Source organism: Dromiciops gliroides, chromosome 3, assembly GCF_019393635.1.
Source record: "Dromiciops gliroides isolate mDroGli1 chromosome 3, mDroGli1.pri, whole genome shotgun sequence".
Classification (NCBI taxonomy): Eukaryota; Metazoa; Chordata; class Mammalia; order Microbiotheria; family Microbiotheriidae; genus Dromiciops; species Dromiciops gliroides.
In genome coordinates, this window is record NC_057863.1 from 176944017 (window position 1) to 176957931 (window position 13915).

The window sequence follows — 13915 nt, forward strand, 5'->3', positions numbered from 1 at the left end:
TTCAGCGTCTCCTACTTCTCCTGGGACAGGAGAAGGGTCGCTCATGACCCTTAAACACCGTTTTGCTTCATTTTGGAGTTCTGTTTATCTTATCATAGTTATTGACTATATTCTTTTCCTGGTTGTGATTGCATTATTCTCCATCCATTATATAAGTCTTCTCAACTTTCTCTGCCTTCCTCATATATGTGGTTTCTTAATGCACATAATATCCTATTCTATTCATATACCACAATTTACTCAGTCATTTCCTAATCAGTGGTCAGCCATTTTTCTTCTTCTTTTAAAAAATTAACTACAACAAAAAAGCACTGCTATGAATGTTTTGGTAGATGCAAGAACTTTTCTTTTTGTCTTCAACCTGCTTGAAGCATGTGCCCCCTTCGGTAGCATTTCTGTGCCAAATGGCACAAACCAGTTTAGTTGTTTTTCTTAGAATAATTCCCAATTGTTTTCCAGAATAGTTGAGCCATTTCACAACGTCAACAATTTATTAGTGTTCTTGTGTTCCTACAGACCCTCCAACATTGGCTGTTTCTTCTCCCCTACTCTCGCCTGGGTATGAAATCCCAGAGTTGTTTTCAATTGCATTTTTCTTATTGTTTGTGATTTGGTACAACATTTCAGGGAGCAGTTAGGTGGCACAGTGAATTGATCTTCCTGAGTTCAAATCTAGCCTCAGACATTTACTAGCTGCATGACCCCAGGCAAGTTACTTAACCCTGTTTGCCTCAAATTTCCTCATCTGTAAAATGAGCCTGAGAAAGAAATGGCAAACCACTCCAGAATCTTTGCCAAGAAAACCCCAAATGAGGTCGTGAAGAGTCAGACAAGACTGAACAGTACAACTTTTCATCTGATTGTCGATAGTTCATAATTTTTCTTTTGAAGACTTTTCATATTGATGTTATTCTGTAATAAAGACATAAAAAATATGTGTGTCATATATATTTGCAGTTTTCTGGCATATATGGGAATTATATATATGAATATTTTATATGTTTATATATATCTACATATACTAGATTCCTTTGTGTACAGATATTTATTTTGTGATCTAAAGTACCATGTGCAAAAACTCAAAATAAAGTAATCTCTGGGGGCATGTTTCAAACATTGCCTAGAGTGCAAAAGTGCTTATTCCCGGCGCAAATAGAAGTGCCCTACATAAGTGAATTAACTAAATTTGGTAATTCTGACTACAAAGAACAAAGGCAGCATAGTCATCACAGTTGAAATTGCTGCAACTGCTTATAGATAAGCAGGGAAAATGCCTGTGATGTATTTAGAAAGATCTGCAAACTGTACCATTTTCTTGTTCACAGATCAAGAACCTTTCAGAAAAGGTAAACGGACACCAAACAAGAAATTGCTTAAGTGCCAAATGCCTGCAAATTGGAAAAATGGTTATTTGTAGGAAACATCTCTATTAAAATAGACCAAACAATTTCAGACAGAATTACATGCCCAAATGCAAGCCAGATGATGTTTTGTTGACTGTGGTTGAAATTTAAAACTCCTATTAGGTGACTAACATGAGCTAAACTTGATTTTAAAGCTTTCTCCTCATGTTTGCCATCTCTTTTAGTGAGATGCAGTTTGGTGTATTGGAAAGAACACGGGGGTTAATTTAGCAGGTGTATCTTTCTGTTTCATCCTCAACCTCTCCATCCATAAAATGGGGATAAGTAATCATTGTACTGCCAAGCTCATGAGGTTGTTGGGAGGAAAGAAAAAAAAGTACTTATTCATTCATTTATTGCAACAAACATTTATTTTATTTTTCCCAGTTACATGTAAAGGTAGTTTTCAACATTCATTTTCATAAGATTTAGAGTTCCAAATTTTTCTCCTTCCCTTTCCTCCCCCCTCCACAAGATCACAACCAGGTTATATATGTACAATCCACAATTATTTACGTTATTTATTAAGTGACCTAATCTTATTGATCGCTGTGCCATGTAAATGGGAGAGGGGATATAGATAGATGCACATGTGTGTGCACATAGCTAGTAAGTGTCTGAGGCCAGATTTGAACTCAGTAAGATTATTCCACTGTGCCACCTAACTGCTCCCTGAAATGTTGTACCAAATCACTAACAATAAGAAAAATGCAAATAAAAAGTAGAAGGAAGGTTATGCTATCCCTTCGTACAAAGAAGCTGTTGCAGTTTGTCAGGAGAGGAATTTCAGCTGCTGCTCTGAAATTAAGTTCAGCTGACAACGCAGGGGTGGGGGGCTGGTGTGTGTGTGTGTGTGTGTGTGTGTGTGTGTGTGTGTGTGTGTGTGTGTGTGTGTGTATATGGATAGATTATCTCAGGTGACTTTTATATGGCCAGAATGCTATTGTCAGGCACCTATGCCCATGAATGCTCTCAACCTTACTATCTGTGGAACTCAACCTTTTTTCAGCAATAGATTATCCATTTGTAAATAATCAAGAGTTGACTTTAGGCAGGTGGTTCTTTGTGAAGTGAGTTGTTGACATTATTTTAGAAAGACTAGATTACAGTCTTTGCTTTAGGCTGTGTTTGTGGTCATTTTTGTAAACCTAGGCTATAAGCTCTCCTCACTGATATTTCTCCACTATTTATAATTAGTAAGGGCCTACTATTTGTATGGCACTGTGCTAAGCTCTGAGAATACAAAGACAGAAATGAAACAGTCACTGATTTCAAGGAGCTGGTGTTCTGTTGCAGGAGACAACGTGTACATGTATGTTGTTGTTGTTCAGTCGTTTCAGATTCTTCATGACCCCACTTGAGATTTTCTTGGCAGAAATACTAGATTGGTTTGCAGTTTCCTTCTCTGGCTCCTTTTACAAGATGGGGAAACTGAGGCAAACAGGGTGAAGTGACTTGCCCAGGATCACACAGCTAGTAAATGTCTGAGGCCAGATTTGAACTCGAGAAGATGAGTCTTCCTGACTGGGCCCAGCACTCTATCTGTCCACTTGTATACCAAATCAGTGCACAGTAGTTTAGGGAGCAGTTAGGAGAAATCAGGGAGCATTGCCTACAAAAGTGTTTCATATGGAAGGAAGAAGGAACATTTTTACTCCTAAAAAACCCCAAACCAGATATCAAAAATAGAATATATATGGGGTGGTAGTGATAGAAAATAACACTTTAATATACCCTGTTTCCCCTAAGGATGATAAAACAATCCACTCCCTGATTGGGAAAAATAAGGGTTCTCTAGAAACTTGTGATAAAGTACTTTTGGAAGGTCCTAAAATTGATGGATTGGAAGCAAGATGATGTCAGAGTTGATTTTATTTTTACCTTTTGGAGATAAAAGACACTTCAGGATTATCTGAATCAGTGTTTTACTGTTCTGATCCAGACTGAGGCCCTGAGAACAAAGATCAGAGGTAGGATTCTGGTTCAGGCACTCTAGTGATTTTCCCACTGTTATTACTTGTGTACAAGTTAATTAATTAGGAATAAACTACCTGATTATATCCTGAATGGTAATAGATGGAACAATGGTTACAGTTGCCTGGCCTTTAGTTATTAGGAAGATTTGTCTTCTGAGTTCAAATCTACCTCTGACACTCCCTAGCTGTGTGACCCTGGGCAAGTCACTTAACCCTGTTTACCTCAGTTCCTTACCTGTAAAAATGAGCTAGAGAAGGAAATGGCAAACCACTCCAGTATTTTTGCTAAGAAAACCCCAAATGGGATCATGAACAGTTGGGCACAACTGAAAAATGACTGAATAACAACAACAATATAGTTTAAAGGCTATTGGTTTTGAAAATTTGGCACATTTTCAGTATGAGTTTAAGTAATATTAATATATGAAAATCTGGATTTGTACAGTTAATAAGAGATTCTTTACAAAAAGATAAAAATAAAAGGATTAACAAGGTAATACCTTTGAGTAATGAGCCTTGCCTAGAGCAATTAAAATGATTTGAAAGATAAAGATAGAAATCTGGTTTATTCCCAGTTTCTTCAGCAAAATGTTCATTATGTAATTGACTTATATAGCCCTGCTGTAGGAGACTAGAGAGAAGAAAATTCCTGTGATATAGATCAATCTGCACATCATTTTTGTTTTTACAATTAAGTAAGGATACTAATAGGGCAACTAGGTGGCATAGTGGATAGAGCACTGGACTTGGAGTCAGGAACACTCATCTTCCTTAATTCAACTCTGGCCTCTACCATATACTAGCTGTGTGACCCTGGGCAAGTCACTTAACCAGTTTCCTGTTTTCTCATCTCTAAAATGAGCTGGAGAAAGAAATGGATAAGCATTCTTTGTCAAGAAAACCCCAAGAGGGGTTATGGAGAGTTGGATACATCTGAACAACAGTATTAATAAGAGTTTATCATAGCAGTGCTAATGGTGAGCGGTATTATTGTAAAGTCATGAAACCGAAAAACTACCCATGCAACAAGTTGTTGTTCCACATCATATGACCATATGAAACTTACTTTTTTGTTGTTGTTTTGTTTTTTGGGGGTTTTTTGTTTGTTTGTTTTTGGGGCAATGGGGGTTAAGTGACTTGCCCAGGGTCACACAGCCAGTAAGTGTCAAGTGTCTAAGGCCGGATTTGAACTCAGGAACTCCTGAATCCAGGGCCGGTGCTTTATCCACTGCGCCACCTAGCTGCCCCCTTGAAACTTACTTTTCTACACATTCAGTGGTAATAGGGCAGTGCTCTGGAAAAGAAGGGGAGACTTTAAGAGTCGGAAAAGGTAACAAATTCCTTTGCTAAGGGGTGGAGACATGCAGTCAGGACCATTAATTGCTTATAGTTTTACCCCCTGAAATCATGTAATATCTTGCATATAGGAAGTATTTAATAAATACATGCAGGATTGAACCAGGAGAACATTGTACACAGTATCAACAACAGTGTGTTGATCAACTGTGATAGACTTGATTCTTCTCAGCAATACAATGGTCCAAGATAGTTCCAAAGGACTCATGATGGAAAATGTTCTCCAAATCCAGAAAAAAAAGAACTGTGGAATCTAGATGCAGATCGAACCATACTGTTTCTATTGCTTTTTGTTGTTGTTTTTCTTTTTTGAGGTTTTTCCTTTTTGCTCTGATTCTTCTGTCATAACATGACTAATGCAGAAATATGTTTAATGTGATTGTACAGATATAACCTATATCAGATTACTTGCTGTCTTGGGGAGGGAGGGAGAAAAATTTGAAACTAGAAATCTTATAAAAACAAACAAAAAATACATGCAGAATTAAATTCAGTTTTTAAAAAATGGAAACTTACTCCCCTTTTGTTATTCTTATCTGTTTCTTTATTGTACTGATCATACAAGATGTCGAACTGGGAAGGACCTCATCTGGTGCAGCCCCCACAGTCATATAGGTTATAAATAGGAGAGCCTAAGATTTGAACTCAGGGTGTATGATTGCAATCACACTGTCCTTTCCACTATACCGTGATGCTATTTTCACTACCTAATTGGTATTGGATAGGGGCAATCAAAATATATTCATTCCATTGCCTTTGGATTTATCCACAAGGAATACATTAATTAAAGTAATGGAATATGTTTTGTTGTCTAGTGAGTACCACTGCTTTCCTGTTTTCTGTACCATATTAATTAGTAATTAGGGACAAAGTCACATGGCCCACTTCCATTATTGTGACTAAAGAAAAAGACCCGTGTTAGCTGGTATTGTGCTCTATTGAGTTCCATTTTACAAAATGCTAACTCATAGTATTTCAAAGGCAGTCTTCTAGTGATATTTCTGGTTCCAGCATGCTTTTTTATTATTAGATAGGAAATCTCAAATTCTATTTAAAGAAACTCATCTTATATTCATGGTTTGGGGGTATGTTAAAGCCCTGTTCTCAGATGCTAGGAAATAGTAGGGATTAATTTTTAACTAAATGCTTTTACACACACTTGAAAGCTTAGCATTGAGTATCTTTTGAAATAGAGTATACCTTAGTACTTGAATGGATGGGGGTTTAGTAATATTTGAAGGAAACTTGCCTTCTGCAGTTAAGCAGTTTATTGGCACTGACCTCTAGAGAATACTGTCAATTTATAGCCTTTCTTTAGCAAATCCCATGTGTTGCCTAGTCCCCCCTGCCCGGAAGGCAGAAAGATTTGTGTGCTTTACAAGTAGCAGTCTGACCAGTCCCATCTAAAATAGATTGATTTTTACATCTGTAAATCCACAGACCAACAATAATTAAGACATGGAGGCTGTGTCTTCCAATGTGGACTTTCAGATGTCTGTATTCTCCAGTTTCACTCTGAACTATAGCAACTTGCTCCTAGTGCCCCTCATCACTGTTTTCCTGCTGCTGCCCTCCTTTGTTTCCTCATTTATATGCTGTTTGAGATTTTATTTATGGGGCAGGTGAGGGAACTAAAGAGAGTTCTTCTCTTTATCCATATTGTCTACATGTTATGAGGAAGACTTGGAAAAATAAAATAAGAAGGAAATTCATAAAATCATAGAATCTTAGAGTTGAAGAGGGTCTTGAGTCATAGAGTTTGACCCTGGACCATGCATAAAATTTGTGGCATTCCTGACAAGATGGCCATCCAGCCTTTAGTATGACAATCTACAGTGATGAAGAGTTCACTGCTCTTTTGGTCTGCTGTAATTTTTAGGAAATTTGATTAGCCTGGCATGAGTTATTCTTAGGGAACCTATGCCTTTGTGTCTAAGTGCTGAAAAACCAATTCACTAAGAGAAATGGCTATTTTCCTGTTAGGCCCAATTCATCAAAGATAGGCGGTTTACATTTTGCTCAAAGTTACCAAAGATCTCACTATCTTCAAAGTTCCAGCAATTAGTATGGAAGAGGAAAAAGAGAATATTCCATTACTCCCCTAGAAGTGGATTTTCTCCCTGGCTGAGATACCATGGGATCACTATGGGATTACAGTGAACAAAATCGATTTAGTAATTCAGGAAAAGGAAAACTTAACTCTGACAATTAAGAAATTACATAACTATTTTTATTTTTGAGAGTTATGCCTTCCTTTGCCATAAAACCTACTCACTGTGTTTACCACAAGAACATGGAAAACAGTGTTCTAGCTAGTTAAATGATTCCATACTTTTAAATAAGATTTAACATAATTTTAACTCAATGGGTCTTAAAGCCTTCAAATTAGTGAGCAGATTTAAAACATAATAGAATGAATGCCTTTATTTTCATCTCATTAATTATATAAAGTTATCAAACAGCTAGTTCCATGCTTAACTTTAGCAGTTATACTGTTCATTTCTTAAGGTTATTGACCATGCAGTCATTTGGTTGTGTTTGTGCTTAATTATTTAAGCCCTACAGTCATTGCCAAGTGTAACATTTAAGTATGTGCTGAACTTAACACATTTATATATTAAAGAACTCCAGTTACAGAATAAAGTGAGGGTAGGATTACAGCTGATGCTGAAGAGTTAGTTCATTAGTTGCAAACGCCACTAGAATGTAACCCATCTGCCTATGTATTTGCAAATTGCGCATAAATATCTTACATATGCTGGCAAAATATTTGGGTTTATTCTTAATGCATGCTTAGCACAGCTTTTTTTTTTTTCACATATAGTTACAAAAAGAACATTGACCTGAACTAGGAATACCATTATTTGCAAACATGCGTTTGTGTATGTTTATATACTTCTAAGGCAAGTGTTACTGGCCTACATAATGACAATAGTACTCAATATTCTATTTGGAGGTAGGGGCAAATGTTTCCTTTTATGTTGTATACATGCAGAGATTTATTTTTTAAAATAGCCACTTCTTACCAAATCTATCACTGATTGTAGTTTCCTCCTTTTTTAGAGTACCCTTTAAGAGTACTTGGACCATGCACCCGTGTTTTGAGGGGGTAGGGCCCAAACACAATTTTGACCATTTTTTCTCTGCCCTGAATATTTGTGAAGTTGCTTGGGTAACAAGTGTGACCTATATTTCCCAACCTGGCTAAGTCCAGTGGAGTTCTAGTGGAACCCCTTTCCAGTTGACAGAGTTTTGGGAGACTCTGGTTCAAGACTTCATGATCATCCTTGGATGCTGTTTGATGATTTAGTAGAGTTCAGAGGAAATTATTCAGGAATCAGATGTAATATCCATGTCTGTTAGCCTCCCAAAGATAATGCTGATCTTTTGGATTTAGGAGTTTCTTTTGTGATTAAAAAACAATTTTTTTTTCTGTCCTTAAGGAAATTACCTTCTAATAAGGCAAAACAATGCATATGAAAACCAGCAAATTACAAACTTTCTCAACTGGTGTGATTCTTGACTGTGTCCTTTCATAAATTCTCAATCGTCAATCCCTGTGCATCTTTTACCATTCAGTGCTAGTGGTAATGCAGCCTGCAAACTGGCTGAATCCTTTCCCTTGTTTTCATTATTACATGATCAACCCACCTCCTTTTATTGATTATATATTCACATGGCCACTTCTTGTGAACGAGTCATCATTGCCATTTTTGTTTTGTTTTGTTTTGGGGCAGGACAATGAGGGTTAAGTGACTTGCCCAGGGGCACATGGCTAGTAAGTGTCAGGTGTCTGAGGTCGAATTTGAACTCAGGTCCTCCTGAATCCAGGCTGGTGCTTTATCCACTGCTCCACCTAGCTGCTCCCCATCACTGCCTTTTGATTATGAGTCTTATGAAATTAAGGCTTCTATGATTTGAAGTATTGCTTCTGTTAAAAAATTAATTTGTAATTTGCTGGTTTTTCTTGTTGAATATGTAGGTTGAGGCAGCACAGATTTTAAATAAATGTAAAGAGACAATCTAGGGCAGCTAGGCAGTGCAGTGGGTAAAGTACTAGGCCTCTAGTCAGAAAAACTCATCTTCCTGAGTTCAAATTTGGCCTCAGACACTTGTTAGCTACGTGACCCTGGGCAAGTCACTTCATCCTGTTTGCCTCATTTTCCTCATCTGTAAAATGAGCTGGAGAAGGAAATGGCGAACCACTCCAGTCTCTTTGCCAGGAAAAGCCCAAATGGGGTTATGAAGTGTTGGATATTACTGAAAAAGACTGAATGACAACAACAAAGGAGAAAACCATGGGATCCTTGACCTTATATATGAACAAACCAAAAAATGATTTTATAGTTCCTAATTTCTCAAAAGCTAGAAAAAAGAAGAAAAGTTTTAAGTGATGTTACTAATGTAATAAAATACAGTTTTGTTTTGTTTGTTTTTTTGCTAAAGAAATCACTTTTTGGATTACATATCCAATTGTTAACAGCTGAAGAACTAAAGTTGAGATGTGTCTTAACCCATGTTCCCCCAAAACTCAGTTTGTCTGTTGAGCTTCCAACTATTAATAGAAACACATAATATATAGCTGTATTTATGGTTCTTTGGACATAGCTTTTAATGGGCTTATTAAGAATGGAGAAGAAATAGAACTCATTATTCAAAACCATGCTGAGTTACATCACACTTTCCCCATTATCCAGGTACTATTTCTTAAATAAAGTGTAACATCTTATACCTGCTTGTAAAAGAAATCTTTTGTTCAAAGCACCCTTCATGGGATCATTTTTGTCCATGTTTGCATACATACTACATGTAGAAAAGAGCATTTCAGAGCTCCCATATATCATCTTCCTTACATACCATTCATTCCCTCTTGTTATCTTTTATGGCATACTAAATAAACTGTGATCTTATTGAATATTGTCTGTATTACAGCCTTTTGTATTGTAATAATACTTCAGGGAATATAGGAGGCCTGTTGCTTCTTAAACAGTGTATACAGCTTTTATGTCATGTGTATATAGTTTATATATTATCACATTCATTTTCCTTTTTGATGGCTAGACGTCTCAGTGCCTCTCAAGATGTAATTTGTTTTCTGACCTTGTCATAGATCAGACTACTGATTTGCATTGATGTTAGTTGAAATAGCACCTATTATATGGAATTATTTCTTACTTCCATATAGTAATTGAACATTTTTTGCTGACTTGAATTTGGAGATTTTGATAGCAGACAAATCTATTGGAGTAGATGAACTGACCTCAAATTTTATTCTCTTGAAAATTTATTTTTACTGTGTCCTTTTATGGATGGTCATTCCCCTTGCTATAAGACTAATAGAGTTATAGGAAGGGGGAAAAACCCACATACCTAGCCAAGATAGCATTGTAGTAGAACAGCCACTAGGAAACAGAATCATAGGCACAGAATTGTGGCCATTTAACTGCTTTCTTTAAAGCTTAGGAGAACAAATTTGTCACAAAAAAATAAATTCTAAGAACCAGTGAAAAATTTTTTTTCTCCTCTCACTGTGGATTACTTTTATCAAAGTCTAATAGTTTTGTTAAAATGGGCTCAGGATCGTGAGGAGAGGAGTAGTGTATGGTCAGTTTGGCCTTGTATCAGAGAAAGAAAAAAGAGGAAGTCAAGATATGTTTTTTCCTTTGATGTTTATAGATATGTTTTTGATGTACCCAGTAGCTTTTAAGGAAATTGTCAGGATTACCCAGTAAATATTATTACAGAAAAGGTAAGAAATTAGACTGGTGTGAATCCCCAAAGACAAAGACGAAGAAATGGAGATGTGACAGATCTCTCTCTCTCTCTCTCTCTCTCTCTCTCTCTCTCTCTCTCTCTCTCACACACACACACACACACACACACACACACACACACACACACACACACACACGCTAGCCATCAGAAATCTAAATGAGCATAAATAGAGCAATAATAATTTCTTAAAGCATATTCTTTGATAATTCATGGTACTCTTCCAGGAGAATGTCTGCTCCTTGAGGTCAGGAATGGTTTCAGGTTTAGCTTTGTAAAAGCAGTATGGCATAAAGAACCAGCCTCACACTTGGGAAGACCCAGGTTCAAATTCTACCTCTGATAACTTACTGCCTGTATGAACTCGGTTAAATTGTTTAACCTCTCAATACCCCCAGGCAATTCACTAAGACTTAAATTGTGGAGAAGGTGCAGATTTGCTTTAGTGCTAGCACTAGCGGACACAAGATAAAATCACATCCTCCCCCTCCCCCAAAATGTATTCTCCAGTTTAGCCTTTCATTTAACAAATGTTTGTCTTGAATTAAATTCTTCCAGTGAACAAACCATTTATTAGATTCCTTCTAAAAATACTCTACTAGGAATTGTAGGTGCATAAAGAAAGATATGTAACTTTCAAGAAGATCATAGTCCAGTAGTTTTTAAGACATGTATGCATTTGATTAATAAGCAAGTCATAAGACATGCGAATAAAATAGATCCAAACATCCAGAGTGATTATGTTACTAGAGCCAGCTTTTCTTAAGTTTCATTGAGTAACAAGGTGGGTTTTAAAAATTGTATTTTATTTTTTTTTCTAATTACATGTAAAGACAATTTTCAAAAAAAATTTGGGGGGGCGGGGCAGTAAGGGTTAAGTGACTTGCCCAGGGTCACATAGTTAATAAGTGTCAAGTGTCTGAGGTTGGATTTGAACTCAGGTCCTCCTGAATCCAGGGCCAGTGCTTTATCCACTGCTCCACCTAGTTGCCCCAACATTCATTTTTGTTTGTTTTTGTTTTTGTTTTGTTTTGGTTTGGTTTTTTGCGGGGCTATGGGGGTTAAGTGACTTGCCCAGGGTCACACAGCTGGTAAGTATCAAGTGTCTGAGGCCGGATTTGAACTCAGGTCCTCCTGAATCCAGGGCCAGTGCTTTATCCACTGCGCCACCTAGCTGCCCCCATTAATTTTTAAAAAAGATTTTGAGTTCCAAATTTTTCTCCATCCCTCTGCAAGACAGCAAGCAATATAGTATGTGTGTGTGTGTATGTGTGCAATAATGTAAAACATTTCTACATTAGTCCATTTGTGAAAGAAGAAATAGAGCAAAAGGGAAAACACACACACACAAACCCCAAAGCAAAAATAGTATGCTTTGATCTGAATTCAGACTCCATCAGTTCTTTCTCTGGATGTAGATAGCATCTATCATGGGCCTTTTAGAACTGTCTTGGATCGTTATGTTGTTGAGAAGAGCTAAGTCAGTCATAGTTGATCATCCTCACAATGAGTAACCTGGTTTTAAAGGCAGGAATGGACATAGTCATGTTGTACCTTTTAACTTCTTACTTGCTATTAAAAACCAATTCTTTGAATGCTCATTCTAGAAGCAGAAATTTTGACTAGCAGTTCAACAGCCCTGGTTTTGAAAACACATAGTTTGATTGGGTTTCCATTGTTATGAAACACATTTGTTTTACAAGTCCACTTTTATATTTCATCTGTTTTACAAGGCTGTGCTTGATAATGAAGCAAGGAATCCAGATGTTGCTATAAAGGAGATCCAGTTTTATAATCTCTAGGAAGATTTAATACCTAATTATTATTAATGCACTTATTTAATTTTTTGTGCATCATCATCTATAGTGTGCTGATCACTGTGGACTGGCAGCACAGATACAAGAAAGTAAGTAATGGAACCTGGGTGATTTTTGCAAAGTCAATGGAGCATTGTTGGCTGGAGAACACTAGGGTCCTGTAACCTGCAACAGACAGATCTATCTTGTAATCCTCAAAATCCTTCCTGTCCACATGTAATGAAAAGACATTACAGGATTGTGTCATTTTGACAGCAGGCTTTTTAAGTGATGTGGAGCTAGTAAGTTTTTTACATGATGACATAGTTAACGCCTTTGGCAAAGGAGGACATCGTATTTTAGGTTCACATGAAGGTCAGGCCTGCTGAGTAGCAGCATCATGTGTTATAGAAAATCCAAGAGGTTTCAGAGTATCTGTATTTGTGATTCTTGTGTCAGTAACTCTTAAAATGCAGAAAAATGCATTTTCCAAGAAGTTGGAAGAGCAGAAATGGAAGTTTGTGCTGCCTTGAACACAACATGGTACAATAGGAAGATGTGGAAGTCCTCAGGGGACCTGTTCATCCCTCCATTGACTTTCTTTTTTTCCATGGGGAAGACACTTATTTTTCTGTCTCAATTTCTCCATCTTTAGAACACTTATATAATATTGATTTTTCCACTTCCACTCTGACCTCTCTCCATCTTTCTTTTCTCCACTGGCAGATAAATTTCTTATGCACAAATCTATTTGCATCAGTCTTTTTTTAAGACCCCTCAGTGAGAAAAACCATATTGCTTATGGAATAAAGCCATATCTCCTTAGCCAGCCATTCAGTATCTCCCATGATTGGCAGCCAATTTGCCTTCCTAGACTCTCTTATCAAATTCTATGCACTGGTCAAACTGGACTACTTGTCCCATGAACATACTCAAAGATTTCTTACCTCTTTACCTTTGCTACTAAAGTTTCTTAAATTGAACATGTCCTCCTGTTGCTCCCCTGACCCCCAAACGCCCAAAAGTCTCCTCTTCTAGGTAGATATCCCTTAATACCTTCTAATGCCTAGTCCAGATAGACCTTTCCTTTCTCAGAACATATACATAACCTTGTTAATAATATTCTTATGGACTTCATTTTGACCTTTTAGATGACCTCTGAGGTCCCAACTTTAACAGTCTGTGCTTTTATTTTATAAATTAAGAAGGAAATGGCAAACCACTCCAGTAATTTTGTCAACCCCCCCCCCCCAACCCCAAATGGGGTCACAAAGACTTGGACATGACTGAAATGACTCAACAACCAAATTTAGTTTGTACTCTATCTGTGTCTATGTTTAATAGGTATTTGGTTAATATTTGTTTCTCGGTTTCATGACATGGTTATGATTCTTTTTTGGAATTAATAAAACAACAATTTTAGGTACACTATACAGATCAAAAGCTATTTTTTTTTTATCAAAGTGTTTCCTTCATTGAAGTTCATTCTCTACTTCTGTATTGGATATTCAGATCATACTGGGATGAGGGTTCTGCAAGTTCAGGGCTTTTGATTTTGTTGTGATTAATTTTGAGAGGAGCAGGGTGATTTCTAGTTTATTCATTGAACTCA

At 36.9% G+C, this 13915-nt stretch overlaps 1 protein-coding gene across 1 annotated transcript in view; it reads left to right on the forward strand.

Moving 5' to 3' along the window:
- Positions 1–13915, forward strand: part of ATP11A (ATPase phospholipid transporting 11A) — a 225275-nt gene that overhangs the window by 107917 nt on the left and 103443 nt on the right.